Below are 16,896 nucleotides of genomic sequence, written 5' to 3' on the forward strand. Positions count from 1 at the left end.
GACCTTCCGTGCAATACCATTTTTCTTAAACGAGATAATGATTTGGTATCAAACGAGCTGTGGAGTGAACTGTATTTCTTAAATACAGACATATGCCTATGCACTATCTCTGTCTGGGATACCAAGCTGAGGTTAAAGGCTTATCGGTGGAATAGTGAAGCTATAGAGAACGGCGAGGGTGAAGGCATGTGAAGTTCTTATGTGAACGTTATGACGGGAGGTGTCGGGTTTATTATCAGCAGATGTCTAAATATGATAGTGCACCGCCAGATCAGGGGGAACATGAAGTTAGAAACGGATTCGGGATTCAGTATTTTTTTTCAGATTCGAGATTCAAATGCCGAAGCCCAAATGTGGAGAAAAGTCAAACTTGAGGCTGAAATATGGGAAAATGTAGGTTTGGGTGTTCATGTTTTTACGATAACCAGGTTTACTAGCGGCTCCTAGTACCTTAGAAGGGGTAAGATAATGTATATTTACACTGCTGGTCATAACACCAAGTCGGAACAAAATATTCAGACAGGATATAGATAGGTCAGTATGTAGCTACGACAGGGTACAGATATGTCAGTATGTATAAACGACAGGGTACAGGTACGCAGTGTGTATCTACGACAGGATACAAATAGGTCAGTGTGTATACACGACAGGGTACAAATATGTCAGTGTCTATAAACGACAGGGTACAGATACGTGAGTGTGTATACACGACAGGGTACAAATATGTCAGTGTGTATAAACGACAGGGTACAGATACGTGAGTGTGTATAAACGCCAGGGCACACAATACATCAGTGTGTATAAACGGCAGGGTACAGATATGTCTGTGTGTATAAACGTTAGGGTACAGATACGCCAGTGTGTATGAGGGCCAGAGTACAGACGTATGTAAATCTTAGGATACAGAAACGCCATAAGGTATCTGCGTCGGAGTACAGATACGCGTGAGAGTATAAGCGACAGGGTACACGTACGTAATAATCCCCAGGATACAGACACGCCACAGAGTATCTACGTCGGACATATGTACGTCAGAGAAAAGCTCACGTACGTGTGCCCGCTATCTGTAAAGAAATCTTTACTTTATCAAATGACTCGAGTTAAAAAGCGAGCATCTCAGATATGTGTCAGTATATCAATCAGAAGAGAGGGGAAAACGCACAGCCAACACCTCCAAAGCTATTCCCAGCGTCAACACACGGCCACGTAATGACGCAATATCCTTGAATGCTGAACCGTCTTATGAGAAAACATACTGGAGTATCTTTTGAAGCTTCATAATGTTTCAAAACTAGGCGATTTGGCATGTTTTCATTTTTAACTTTCTTGTTTGTTTGCAATGTTTAGCCACAGCTTCATGATAACGCCATCTGTCAAAGGAAAGCTGGAACCCTGCTAACTGCATCGTGCTTAAAGCCAAGAAACAGTGACAGCGACAAGTCCAGAGAGTGACTCAGTCTTCTGAACCATGGTCGAAACATCGGGGCTACAACGCAGCGTCAATCTCATCCCCGGCTTCACCGTCCTACCACACGACTCCGCTGAGGAGATCAAACACCGCGGCAGCATTCACGACTACCCACACGGAGAGACAACTCGGTGGACAACGCCATGTCACGTTCCGCACGTCCCGAGCTCTGCAAGTAGTCCCTAATTTTCAAACCGCGGATTAATCCTTTGATCCTCTGTCTTGAAACAATATGGCGGTCGGCTTAGCGGGTCACTCGTGTCAGACATGAATAAGATAGATATGAATTGCTTTACTGGTTATGAAATTTGGATACCAGAAGTTCTGGGAACGATGTCACCGGAGTAACCTTTTTTATGACCCACATACCTCTGATGACATATAATGTTGCCCTATTCAACATGACCCGATTTCAAAGACTTAACACCGGTTTCATTTTTTCTACCGTTTCTTGTTTCCATTATTTCCCATATAAAGGGGCTATTATTCGTTGTTAGTATGTTATTGCAAATATTGAGCTACATTAATCTTGCATATGTTGCGAACGTGATCTTTCAAGGGTGTATATTGCTGTTTGTTGCCGTGTGTCAGGAGGTAACCTCTATGCAGGATTTACCACCTGTTCCTTGAGCATAGTTAAAATCACGAAGACATGGAGTCTAATCTTAGAAAGTGGTGTATTAGACCACCAGGGTCTCCTTTCACGAACCAACGTATACTAAGGTTAACCTTAACTCCCATTATTTCACACGGCACTAAGGTTAACCTTAACTCCCATTATTTCACACGGCACTAAGGTTACCTTAACTCCCATTATTTCACACGGCACTAAGGTTAACCTTAACTCCCATTATTTCACACGGCACTAAGGTTAACCTTAACTCCCATTATTTCACACGGCACTAAGGTTAACCTTAACTCCCATTATTTCACACGGCACTAAGGTTAACCTTAACTCCCATTACTTCACACGGCACTAAGGTTAACCTTAACTCCCATTATTTCACACGGCACTAAGGTTAACCTTAACTCCCATTATTTCACACGGCACTAAGGTTAACCTTAACTCCCATTATTTCACACGGCACTAAGGTTACCTTAACTCCCATTATTTCACACGGCACTAAGGTTAACCTTAACTCCCATTATTTCACACGGCACTAAGGTTACCTAAGTGACTTAAGACCAACTCCGTGCTTTGTGACAGGAGGCCCAAATTTACACAGATGATATAGATAACTTCATAAACAATTAAAAGATATAAGTAAGCCATGGAGATTAAGTATTATTTTACTCCACTTTTAGTAAGGTTCGAACAATACCTTACCCGTGAAGACCAGAATCTATCTATCTATCTATCTATCTATCTCTCTCTCTCTCTCTCTCTCTCTCTCTCTCTGTGTGTGTGTGTGTGTGTGTGTGTGTGTGTGTGTGTGTCCCCTTCAGCCATTTCGAATAGGCCCTTGTTCAGCATTGCACAGACTAGTCCAAACGCCTCGCTTGCTTATACACTCGATTTAACCTTTCTGTGTGGAGTTTACGGATTATAGACCCGGGTCTCGACCCCAGCTATTGTACTGCTGGAGTCGATGGGTCTGGGAAGGACTGGGCTAGTCCAACCCCCTCCCCTCACAAAATACTCGGGGACTTCAAGGGAAAATGTCACACACTAAAGTAATTGTCACGGCTTGTGAAGAGGTGGTTTTAAAAGTCAATGGCGATTTTGATGAATAATGGCTTTATTGTTAATATTTAGTGATGGCAGAAATGTTTTCAGTTTGTTAAAGAAACCTGTTTTTTCCATACCTGAAGGAAATATGCTCATAATTTTATGCATACCAATAACATATTTTAATAGATAATAATGAAAAGCATGTAAAGATTTAGTTGTGAAATCAGTCATATCCTAAAACGAACAGGTCTTCATTATTTCGGACTCCCGTGCGGTTAGCCCATTTCTTGTCAGGAACGGTGGGGTAGTTTAGCGGTTAAAGCGTTCGCTCGTCACGCCGAAGACCCGGGTTCGATTCCCCAATCAGCGGATACAATGTATGAGGCCCATTTCCCGCTATGATTTTGCTGAAATATTGCCAAAACTAAACTCACTCAGTCACCATTTCCTGTCGTTAAAGGCTATCGACCCCGATCCGGCGGACAATACATGCTCGCTGACTTGAGTCTTGGTGAGTCTTCCTGTACAAGGTGCGCAAAACTCTTGCTGTCAGTCACCGGATTTTCTAGTCTAATCGCCTATATTACCAGAGCACCGTGTTATAGCTGGAACATTCCGGAGTTAAAAGGTAAATACCGAAGACACAGATATCCTTTCGGTGGCATGTGTTTCGCATAGAGTTGTCTCTGTTGAAAGGATTCCCAGATCATGGGTTCCAGAATGCCCTAAAGCACGATCGTTGGATTGCCAATACCACTTCTAGTTGAACACTTGACTTGCCTTTCTGACCGGTGCTTATGGTTAGGCAGGATAAGTTCACCTTTTGCGAACACCTGATATCATCACTGTTTGATTCGACATAAGTGTTATCCCCATACGCACATCATGAGGCAAACATCGTACAATATATATATTAGAACAAATCGATGGAAACGGGGTTTTGCATGGAGTGAGTGAGTTAATATTTAGCTTCACATCAGCAATATTGTAGCTGTATCGTGATGAGAACAATTTAGTTTATATCAATATCAAAATAAATAGATTTAGAACCTGTCAGGATTTTAGCAGAGCTGCCTCAAAATCGATAATTATAGAAGTGTCAGGGTTTTTTTGTTGTATTTTACCACCTGCGTCCTCTACGCTCATTAGTGTGTACATAGTATAATAAGGAAAAAGGGTAAAACATGTTCACTTTCTTACACTGGATCATAAACACACCTGTTTAAATATGCTTGAAAAGTCGTTACGAACTGCTGTATGCATACAAACGTAGTCCAATATTTTCATGAGCATATCTTTGAATTCTAAGTCATATTTATTTTAAGATTTAAAAATAATCTGTGATGTGATATCCACCATGAACAGCAGGCGTTACTGACCCTAAATTGCACTGGTAATATTTCAGTCACGATTATGTTGAGTTGAGTCGTGATCATCGTGGTCATCTTACTCGTAAAACCAGAGAAATTATGCCTACCACTCACAAAACCTGCTCCTCAGAGCACCACGTTCCATATCCGTGACCTAGCTAGCCTAAACGGTGTCCTTGACCTTCATAAATATCAAACCATATTTGCTAAGATCTCATAGTTGATATTTTTGTAGTTAAATAAATCCTGATCTTAAGCTAAGAGCTATTACCTACTAGTATATGTCAACATTCAACACTTCTCCTGTCAAGAGAGTTGGGCGAGACTACGTCATTAACACATCACGCAGGATAGCGAGGGTTGAAGATCACAGCCCGTTTGTTTGTCATTGGATCTTATAGCCACCCTGGCTGATACTGCAGGACAGTCACGTGATCTTAGTCAGACTCTTAACCCAGATTCCTTCATCGCGGAATTGAGAAATTAGTCCCAAATCTCGTTAAATCTCGGACACAGTTTTACCGTGACCAATAATTAGTGCCTTTTGTGTAAAGTTTTAACGGTGGCATTACATAGGATAACTTTTTTCAGGTTTATGGAAATTATGCTCTGGCTTTTATTTGTGATGTGTATCCTTCCACATCTGAATGTAATGACCAGAATTCATGAATATTTTGCAGAGAGTCATTAACTCTGAATTCCTCTGAAGCGGAGGATAGCTTTGGATGTTTTATCTTCCCTGTGGTCACAACTGAAACCAGGGGTGCTGCTCAACAAGCTACTTCATTTAAATTCATTTCTTTTCGTCATCACAATTTCAATCGCACCGATTTTTAAAACTTTTTCAAATGTTTAATTTGAAGCATGCCGGTACACACTGCTACTGCTGCTGCTGCTGCTGAATCATTAGGTTCTATCAACTCTCAAAGAAAGTGACAGGAACAGTGAAATGCACAAAACGTTTGATGGTGGCTTAAATGAGACCTAGATGAAATCGTTATTAAATGGTGATGTATGGGCCACGGGCGTTCATAACTAGGTTTGGGCTGTAGTTCTGACGTGTAACGACGTCCGTTTTCATGGTACTGATGTTAACGTTTGTAAGGTCTTGTTTCTCAGCGTTTAGATGTAATGCTAATAATTTCTGTATACACAATTCCCATCGGGCTTAAAGCCATGACCCTGATGCATCGGTCTGCCCATTCTGAAGACACACGAATAAAGACGAGTTCCATGTCCTACTGTATGTCCTATGTACAAGAACAACAGACAAAAGCATCTCACAGAATGTTATACAAAGCAACCGTCTGACTATAAGGTTGTAGGACTGCAAGCGAACAAAAATGAAAACCTTATCACGTGTCTTGCAATTTTTATGAGAAAGATATCTAAGACTAGAGACATATGCGTTTAATCCTTTCTATGCGACTGTGTATAGCTTATACTAACATGCATTACTATGCTAAGTATTTGTCTGTCCTTAGGTTTATGCACAATATTGTCAATATTGCTACTAAAGAAATTTGTACACCACAAACTATTGGTTACTATTCAATGTGTATATTCATTCATCCATATGTATTTATGTGCCTAAATCCTTGCACTAATCATATGAAATGTATCACCATAAGGCGCTCACGCCACAAAACAGTCTACATTGTCATGTACTCTCGGCCTCATGGCCTCACATACGACTAAATTCTGTCTGTAATTGTTCACCTCATATTTTCAAAACTTTCCCACTTGTTTTTGCTTGGCCATTCATGTAAAGAACTAAGACGACCAAAATTTACAAAACTTCACTTCACTTTTTTTTCTTTTTTTTTTTTTTTTTTTATTTCCAGGTCTTTAAACACATGATTTTGCATGAATAAGCAACAAATATAAAGAAATTTGGAAGTAGCAGAGTTTCTGACCAGCTATCACTAAACACCCGATATTCGTATGTTCAAAGTCAACACATGGCTTTACTGCTATCTCCCCACCTCCCACAATCTAAATCCCGACTGACCATATACTAACCCCCATGTCGGCGCCTTTGAGGTGTGATTAGTTTATCAGGTAGAGTGTTAGATTGTTTGATTGCGACAAGTCCACATCACTCAATCCTTGTGAAGATGAAGAGGCCGACAGGAAAGTGACACATTGTGAAGTGTTCTGTCTGCAGACAGACACAACAACCTCCATCCGCCATGAAAAACACAGTTTATCAATCAGCACCAACACTAAATCATTGTGTATATTGTTGTTATCAACTACGTGTGTATCTTCACGTTAATAATTCTCCAGAGGTGGTTAATCATTATGGTCATGCATTAAATGTCAGTGACGTTTTATCGCTGCTGATTTATGTACACTGATTGTGACTTCTAGCGTATATAACAAATGGCATTGTTTATCCAGCCGTACAATATAACGAAAATTCAGAATCTGGAATTCTTCATGTCGCTACTCATGAAATCGTCGATTCAGGAATGAAGTGAAACCACGCCACGACACGCCACGACACGCCACGACACGCCACGACACGCCATGCCACCCGAAGGAAGTACCTTCAAAATACCCGTGAATCCTGACCTGTTAGTACTTACAGAAATATTGTTTTCAGACCAGACGTTCTTCAGCTGTCAGATTTCCTTTATTTCTGATCTTTTGATTAATTCTAAGAATTGCATCAGGTTGTATTTTCACTGCAAATGGTTTTAAGTTTTCATATCCAGAATGTAACGTCCTAACCCCAAACTGCTTTTAACCATCATTATAATTAAGGAAAGTTGGCAAGTTTTGTTCACAGATCTGCTGAAGATTACCCACTGTTTCGTAAAAAGTAGACCACGCCTCACTACATAGTTTCCTCTGTCTTTTCTGTTGTATACATTTAATACCTTTTTTTCATAAAGGGACACATATCTAACACCATTCGTTAATTATGTTGCTTGTTTGTTTGTTTGTTATTTAACGCCGCAGTTTTCGGCAAAATGCCGGCTTTCTTTCGATATCGAGTCTGGACCAGACAATGCAACTGTGATAGAATGACAAGGCCTAACAGCGAGACCGACCGCCGATCTTTTCAGTCGCCGCTTCCAAGCCTGGCTTGCTGAAGGCCAATTATAACTATGATCTTCACGGACACAATAGTGCAAGACAGGATCTGGGCTCCAAGGCTGTATGTTGACCCTGCAAGTCGATCTCAGTAACATTGCCTCCGTGCAGAACAACCCACGTTGTGCAATGTTTCAGCTGTGTCCACAAACTATCCCCATCTAGTGGGTTTAACGCCGCCACCAAACCACCCAAAACAAACCTCAGACAGTTGTGTTGAGGCTTAACTGTTGTGAGAATGTCACTGACAACTACGGAAGCGTCGACTTAATAGGGATATCATTCACAGCATATCTAGTATGTGACAGAGGCGAAAGTCGCCGGGTGCACGCAGTGATGGTACCTGCTTTAAAACTCATGCTGTTTCAAAGACACCAAAAGAATATTAAAATTACCCGAATGTGTTAGAAGTGTTTTATTTCAGCATGTGTCTCCCTGTCAAGCACGTGGATGCAGAAAAGTCGTATTTATTACCTAAATCTATTTCACAAAGTTACACTGACAAGCTAACATGTATATGTGTACCCAAATGCCACACAATATGAATCTGTTGGGCGTGAACTGCTGTCATTACATGGTCATCATGTCAAAACTATGAGAAACAGAAATGGAAAAAGAACTAACTCTTATGATGATATGCTTTAACTAACATGTACACGTCCACGAAAGGTTATGTTTTCCTGATTGTTTGAATTCATCCTTACTGTTTCCCTTAACCCTGCTAAAACATTATCTACGCATGTATCTCTATGTATTTCTATCCATGCTTTACTACCCGTGAAGATCCATGCTAGAATTGGCCTTCAGTAACCCTTGCTTGTCGTTAGAGGCGACTAAAGGATTGTGGTTGTCAGGTACGTTGATTTGGTTGATACGTACCATCGTATCCCTATAGCCTAGATCGATCTTCATGGTATTGACCACTGGATTTTCTCGTCCATACTGTTATTTAGACCACCGTTATATAGCTGGAATATACTGCTGAGTGCGGCGTTAAACAACATCCAACCAAACAAGGAAATCATGTTTTATTTAATTTCAAACGTGGCTTCGTTTGGTTGCCAGTGGAATATTTAGCCTTCACTCTTTGGTAAATTCGTTGTATTCAGTGAAAATCTAAGTGGAAAGTATCAGAGAACTGAGACTAGTGATAGTATCACAGACAACGTTTATAAGAACTAAGACCAGAGATAGTATCACAGACAACGTTTATAAGAAATAAGAACAGTGATAGTATCACAGACAACGTTTATAAGAACTAAGAACAGTGATGGCATGACAGACAACGTTTAGAGAGGATACCTTGAGTGATCTAGTGTTTCATCTAACAGACCGAAAGTGGCGAAAATACGTGCCTCGAAGACAGGCCTTCAAGAAACCCTAGTTTAAGTTTTCGTCAGCGCACGCTCCGACCAGATCCACTGACAGTAGGTCACGTGACGTTGCGAGCAGACGACAATCAAGCCGAGAATGGGTGGAAGCCATATTCGTCTAGACCGGACCTGTCAACTTCTCTCATGCGGACAGTGGGAGATCAGTGTCTCAATCAACCCCAGCCATAACAATTTATCGTGACAGCACACATCGTTGCCCAATTATCCATGGCTGCCAAATATATCTCTTACTTGCAGTTACTGGCAAGAAACGTTTCTCTTTACTCTCTTTGCATCACTTATTTCCTGACCTTTAATGAGAGAATAATATCGGATACGTTGTAATGATTAGGACACAGGGTAGATTGGATCATTATGTAAAGTTTTCCAGCTCCGTAACTCCAATTGCTTCGTTATCTACTGGCTGGTGACGGGGGCAACGAGGCAGTGATTCTGAAATAGTTTGTGATGGATGAAACCGCAGGCTGTTTGATTGTCGATGATGATAGTGCTGGTGAAAGTTTGGGAGGTGGTGATGGTAGAGGCAGGGGAGGCAGTTGTGGTGTGTTGGAGTGAGTGAGTGAGTTTAGTTTCACGCCACAGTCAGCTATATTCCAACTATATGGCGGCCGTCTGTAAGAAATTGAGTGATCAACAGCATGAGCACCGATCTACCCAACTGGGATACAATGGCACATGTCAAACAAGTCAGCGAGGCTGGCCACTATCCTGTTAGTCGTCTCTTACGACAAGCGCGGGCTACTGAAGGTCAATTCTAACACGGGTCACCGTGGCTAATGACGTGTTGGAAGTGACATTGATGGTGGAACGTAGCTAGGGTCTTAATGGCGTTTGTGTGACTGACTGAGTATGGTTTTACGCCGCTGTTAGCAATATTCCAGAAATATCACTGAGTGGGACAACCGAAACGGGCTTCATTCATTGTACCCATGTGGGGAATCGAACCCAGGTCATCAGTTAAAGTAGTGGTGATGGTAGTGGGTGTTGTTGTTGTATTTGTTGTGATACTGGTATTAGTTGTGGTATCGGCGGCCGTTGTGGTAGATGTTGCAAAGCCAGTATTTGTGGCAGGAGTAGTTGTGGCGTGATGGCGGTAGCAGAAGTACTGACAGTGGAGTGTGTTGGGGAATATTTCTGTTCACAAAAACCGTACAGGAATCATTATTGTCCGTATATCATACAGCCACTTCGGTTGCTGTGTATACAGTAAGAATTGTTGTGGGTAGACACGGTTATCCAAACTGACGTATTTCTCGAACTCGGACAGAACTATACCACCCATTAGAAGTTAAGACTCACACTCTCACTGCATGTTATGTTTACATATGTGGTTATAGCGTAGATGGATTTTTCCAGTAACGTGGGGGAACCAACTGCAAACCTTATGAAGATAAGTTGCACGAAGATCATGCATCGAATTGCTGAAAAGCATGTGCAAATACCGTGCATGTGTGTGAACAGCTACGTTTGGGTGTAAAGTTTTGTTTCGCCAATTTTCAAGGTCTTTTGGTCTTTTCAAGGTTATGAATTTGTTTTACAATATATCAGTTCATGTGTAAACAGTACTTTTAAACAGTATAGGATATTTTGCAAAATCTAGTTTAGAACAGTTGACTGAAGTAAGTGGACACATTTACACTTGTGAGTTTAACCTTTTGAAGTGTATTACATAAACCAGACATGTTTTTCATGTATTGACGTATGTGTGAAACGCCGGTGAACATTGTACAGATAAGCATCTGACCCGCGGAGCTGAAGTGGGGGAAACTGTGTCGTTGCAGTTGCGGTTTTTGTTAATTCCGTCAGTTTATCGCTAATTAGGTGAACCACTTTCCAGCGTAGTTATTAAAAGAAAAATATCAACCTCAATATCTGTCAATATTTCCTTAGCCGGTAGATATCTAGTTATAATGTGCAGTCTCGGCTGTGTAAAATTAGTTCATATTATTGCTAAAATGCCTAAATATTATATACTTTTGATTACAAAATTAGTAAGTTTATTAAAATCAGTACATTAAGTATTCAAAATTAGTAAGTTAATTAAAATCAATATATTAAACATTCCAAAAGTCGATGCTATCGACTGTTTAGTACAAAATGTCTGCGGAAACAGGTGTCATTTCGCAGAGATATCTGTGAATAGTATGTGAAAAGATTTTCAGGGATGATAATGAGGCCTACGATCCTCGCGAGGCGCTACTTCCGGTACTGAGCTAGTTCTCGGCTCCCTTTCCCAGCACCTACTTGCGGCATGCGAGACGGGGCCCAGCGTACATCTGGTACCACATTTCCGGTGATCACTGTGAATTCAAGAACCATTTCTAGTTGCAAGTTCTAGTTGCGGTTGCGCGACCGTCAAATATGACTTTACTAGACCGGACCAAGTGTACAACCATGCTTAGCTGTCCGTGATGTTATCATCAGCTGTCCGAGAAGTACCATCAGTTCCTTACCGTCATCTGACTTCCCGGAGATAGTTCGAAACGCTTTGTCACCGAAATCACTAAACAACGTAAGGTCTCGCGAAGTGACGTGACCCATCTTCGTGCCCTATACCCACACATATTGACCATATTTGCCATACGACTGATGTTAGCTCTTTTTCGAACGGGCACTCTGACCACATTGTTACCATTTTTGCCAACCACTCTCTTCGAGACTGTGACTTAGAGTGAAGCATGTGTTCTTGTGGCATCACCAGATCACTTAGCAAGGCAAGGTGGCAAGGGGCCGTTCGTTACTATGGCTGTTTGGGGGCGCAACCTTGTCAGATTGCAGGGTGAAATAGTATAATTACATATAGAATATGATTATGAATGAATATTTCGAGAGCAGTACTAGTTTTTTCATCACTTGGGTCAAATAGCACCTGAACTGTAAAAGACAGTTTGATCGTGACCCCAACACAAGTTGTGAGGAAACATTATGCCGGCCTGCTCCCGTGAGGTCACTTTATAGTAAGTCGTAACACATGTCGTTAAAGGGACACTGATGTAGGTAAAGCGTTGTTTATGAGTCAAACTTCAGACACAGACATACGTCTGGTTATTTCCGAGTTTGGGTAACCTTTTCGCGCCATGCAAGGTTGGAATTCTCCAAACAGCTGACAATCTGGGGACCAGATTCTGTAAAACAATGTTTGGAACAAAAGTAACAAAGGTAGACTACAACATCCCCAGCAGGAATGTATAGTTCCAGCCAATTGTTAAAAAGAAGTAAACATTGGACGGTTTTCTTTTGCCTCACGCCAAAGGATATATATTTGTTTTGACCAAACGCTACCTAATCATAATACACTGAAACAGTAAACGCGACAACATGTCAACCAATCATAACGTTTGCATTATTTCCACATTGGTTTCCAGAGCTTGTGTCATTATTTTTCAATTCTGTAATGCATAATGTTCTTTGGGGCTAAGATACAGAGGGGCACTGAGGTAACATATTGGTAAAGCGTCCGCTCGTCACTCAGATGTTCCGGGATCGTTTTCCGACCAAAGACACCATGTGTGAAGCAGTTTTTAGTGATATGCTGGAATATTGTTAAAACATACATACATACATACATACATACACGCACACGCACGCACACGCACACGCACGCACACGCACACGCACACACATTATACAAGTTGCTTTACAATTACATTCATCCGAGGCCACAATTATGTCTTCTTTCGGTGCACTTCCTCACCACGGGACGGTAGAGTTCACGGCGCCCGACAGCCGATTGTGTCTGATTGCTAACATCTTGAAGATAGCACCGTGAAGACTGTCGCCATATTTGCCACTTGTTGCCAAAAGCAAACATTGTCATCGAGAAGTAGATTGAACCAGTTTATCTGTCTGCTGTTCAGGTTGCAGTGTTGTGGTAATCAGCTCCGTGATACCAGTGTGAACTGTATACTGTCAACAAGGAACTTGACAACAGAGGACCACGACTGATGTCAGGCGGCGTTTGATAGACGATGGTGTGTTTACGTATGTCCAGGTGTTAAGGAGAGCTCGACAATCTGTTCTAAAGACAAACATCTCTGGGCAGGTAAGTGAGTGTGTGCATGCGTCTGTGCCTGTGTGTATATGTGCATTGTGTACTGTAATATATTAATGGGTGCGTAAGTTTAGTTTTACGCATTAAGCATTATTTCAGTAATATCATGGAGGGGGACTTAACACTTTGTCAACTTGTGGGAAATCGAACCCGGGTCTTCGGCTTGACGAGCGAACGCTTTAAAAACTAGGCTACCCCCACCGTCCCGGGAATTGTGCTCTGGGACGAAACTGTACACACTGGACAGCTATGCCACAGATGAGCTTCAGTTATGTGAAGTCGGTTGGTTTGTTGTTTACCGCCGCACTCAGCCATATTCAGACTATATTGCGGCGGTCTTTATAATCGAGTCTACACCAGACAATACGAATGTGCCAAACAAGTCAGTCAGCCTGACCACCAGATCTCGTTTGTCGGCTCTTCCTCAGGGGATTATTGTTGTACACATTGTTTTGATCACTCGTGATCACTCAATGAGCACTCGTGATGACGAATCCCTAGTGGTCTCAACGTCTAGACGAACAATCACTTCATCAGATAATGTGACGTAACACACAGATATAGACGTCACACGATCCTTGAAAGACAGCACAACATTCCTTGCGCTTATTGAAGCCTGTGAAAATCTTGGCTTCAAATCCACTTACGGTAATAACTGCTTAGGGATTACGACTCCTCACACACATAAATTCCTGTACTGCGTTTGACTAAATGGACAACGCCAGTTTGTTGATAGCGTTCATGAGAACATTCATGGAGTCGAATCACTCCCACAACAGAAATGGAGATGTGCTCTTTGTCAGCCGTTATCAACTACATGCTTATTAGTGTCCATGTTCCGCCAGGAACAAGAACCCTGATGGAACCGGACACCTTGTCGATCCTTTGACCAGTAATTAGACCAGACACGATATCATAGGACAGTTATCTCAGAACGGTCGAAAAAAAACAGATAATTTTCTTAACGTTAATTACTGTCGGTGTGTGGGAAGCGTAATTAGCTTTGGTATGGTCAAGATTCCATTGTTTCCAGGTCTGTATATACCTGTAATACTGTGACATCTGACATGAGTTTATTATTAAAGCGGATTTGCTCGCTCGATGCTTATACTTGGTCGGGATCGCCGCATTCAAAACATAAACAATGTATTTAGACTCCATCACAGACCAACACTTTCATGTTTGTTTTTCAGGATTCAGACATGTAAAAATAAATACAAACACGATCATCAACAAATGATTACAGACACAAATCAATATCTTCAAGCTGCAGGTAGAACGTGTCAGGTCATGTGGCGAGTTACAGACCCTCTGGAAGCCTGACCAGTGTGTAGGAATACAGCAACACCAGGTCGAAGAGTACAATCATCAGTGTGGTCCGTCCTGATCAAGAGCTAACAGACCTCAGGGTGTATTGTTAAGACACCCAAGTGGATCCTGTATCTGTAACGCAGGTGTGTTCAGTCCCAGAATGATTAAAACATCCCATTCTCTTGGTCCATTGGTCAGTTGAAGTGCAGCCTTCCCGCTCCTTGTAGATACAGTAACGGTGTTTCAAGATGGCCGCAAAGGGCAGACGGCCATTACTGGCTATTCCAACTGACAGGGAAGTGCTATAATATTTATGCTGGGTGTCTGGTAGACAACACTGTTTACGCCTGCCACGTGTGTTTAAAGGGGAATGGCGGAGGTCAAGAATTATCTGTGGACCGAAGAAGACTCGACGGTCGTGGTGCAATTAGTTATCACTGCTACAGGAACATGGCGCGGGACAGGTGTATCACGGAGTAACGCTCCTCTGAGGCTATCATCCTGGAGGTTAACTCATTCCTAAACGCCCTGGATGCAGAACACACGGATGCTGTTGCGGCTCTGTATCTGGTCTCACAACGGGCACCTGTTCTGGGCTTTCACTATCTCCGTTTCCAGTGACCTCGAAGTAGAAATTGGTCGTCTGTAATGCGTAGTAACACATATATCACGTACAACTACATAAGTGAATGAGTGACATTTTAAAGTCGCATTTTACACAACTGTAACAATGTGTCGCTTGGACCAGGACCATCAATAGTCAACTGAACAGCACAAGTTTAATTGTGACACTGAATGAGATGTGTACAAAGTGACGCGGTTCGCGAGATGCACGTGCGAGACAGGCACATCCGGGTAGGGGACTGATCCGGCTCGCCTGGCTAAGTGTCCATGTAGACTGTGTGCAAGTCTCTTATCATTACAACAACAGTCAATCTATCTGAGGGCTGAGTTGAGTTTTCCGGCACACTGATTATTTCATCCATATAGAGACGAGACCAAATCTGCACCCATAATCATGAAGTGAACAGACTGAACAGATGAAGAGACTCATGAGGTGAACCAGAAAGACACGAAATATTTGTATACATATATAATCATGAAAGGATTATACATACCGATCACATCTACTGCAGAGCTAGCACCCACCGAAGGTACATCCCTTGTGAAAACGGACCAAAGGGCATACTATTAGTGTGTTCTCTCTTCTAACTTGTTTGGAGATATTTTAGACCCAGCTGTCTGCTGCAAGCTTTCCAAGTCAATTGTTGAACTTTTTGTTCAGTTTAACGGTGACGTATTGGAAGTGACTATGTTCTGCTGAGACATATAGGATACTTTCCATCCTGACAATTTACAAACGAAATTCTACAAACTGGACACTTTCACCTCAAACGCATAACTGGGCATGCAGAGCATCGCTTGGCTTGGTTAACTTATTATTCAAAGTAATTAAATCCATTGTTCAGTTATACAAACATATTTTACAATCACCTAGCACCATTTAAAACATGTTTTTAATGAATCAATAGCTATCACAAAACATAAAATTTAATGGTACTATAAACTGAGTTGCGTCTTAGATAAGTTTAACATCAAGGAATCTAACTTCTTCCTCCGTACCGAAGGACCTCCAACTGAAATTTACAGACATGTTCCACCCATCTGTTCAAGATAAACCAAATTCATTAAATTCCAGCAACAAAATTTGAACATACAGAAAATCTAAATCAGAAATTAAATTTTAACCATACCCAGTACAGTGCACGATAAAAAACACCGTATCAACTTCATGCTTCACAAAACTAACACTGAGTGATGAAAGGCTAAATATCACCTACACGGTATGGGTGACCACCTCTGTGATCAATGCTCAGTCATTGAGGATGATTAACACTATTTCATAACTTGTACTAAATATTCAGATGTAAGACACTCCTTATGTAACACCCGTTCCTCTCAAATTAATAACATTCAAAGCCTTACTACCACAGGAACCTTTAACCTCACGGGCCTGGATTTTCGAAGCTTCCTTAGGGCTAAGATAGTTGTAAGTGTAAAATTAACTTTCCACTATCTTAGCGCTAAGGGAGAGCAGAAAACCTGGGCCATGTTTCCAAATAATGAAGCAAATAGTATAGAAATAATTTGCTACCATATGTACAACCTTGAACAAATCTAGATGGTCTATTCACATGTGTACTTGTATATGTATTGTTACTCTGATCCATTAATAAAAAAGATTAATCTTGTTTATGTAGTCGTATCTTATCTTAGGGCCGGTCGGGTAGAGTAGTGATTGAAGCGTTTGCTCGTCACGCAAAAGACCTGGGTTTGATCCCGTACGTGGGTACAATGTTTGACGCCCATTTCGTGATATTGTTGAAATATTGCTGAAAGCGGCGTAAAACTATACTCTCTCTCTCACTTATCTTATCCTATACTGTATCTAATGTGGGGTCTACTCAGCACACTGTCCTGGCCGATTAGCGCCGAGCACTTCGTTTTGTACGTAAGCGGGGCACAAC

At 41.6% G+C, this 16,896-nt stretch overlaps 1 long non-coding RNA gene across 1 annotated transcript; it reads left to right on the forward strand.

Moving 5' to 3' along the window:
- Positions 1–12,868: 12,868 nt before the first annotated feature.
- LOC137277061 (uncharacterized) lies at positions 12,869–16,620 on the forward strand. The gene is made up of 2 exons (XR_010956607.1): positions 12,869–13,048; positions 14,251–16,620. It is a non-coding gene; the product is annotated as an uncharacterized lncRNA (long non-coding RNA).
- Positions 16,621–16,896: the final 276 nt, after the last annotated feature.

This window comes from Haliotis asinina, chromosome 3, assembly GCF_037392515.1.
Source record: "Haliotis asinina isolate JCU_RB_2024 chromosome 3, JCU_Hal_asi_v2, whole genome shotgun sequence".
NCBI classification, from domain to species: Eukaryota; Metazoa; Mollusca; class Gastropoda; order Lepetellida; family Haliotidae; genus Haliotis; species Haliotis asinina.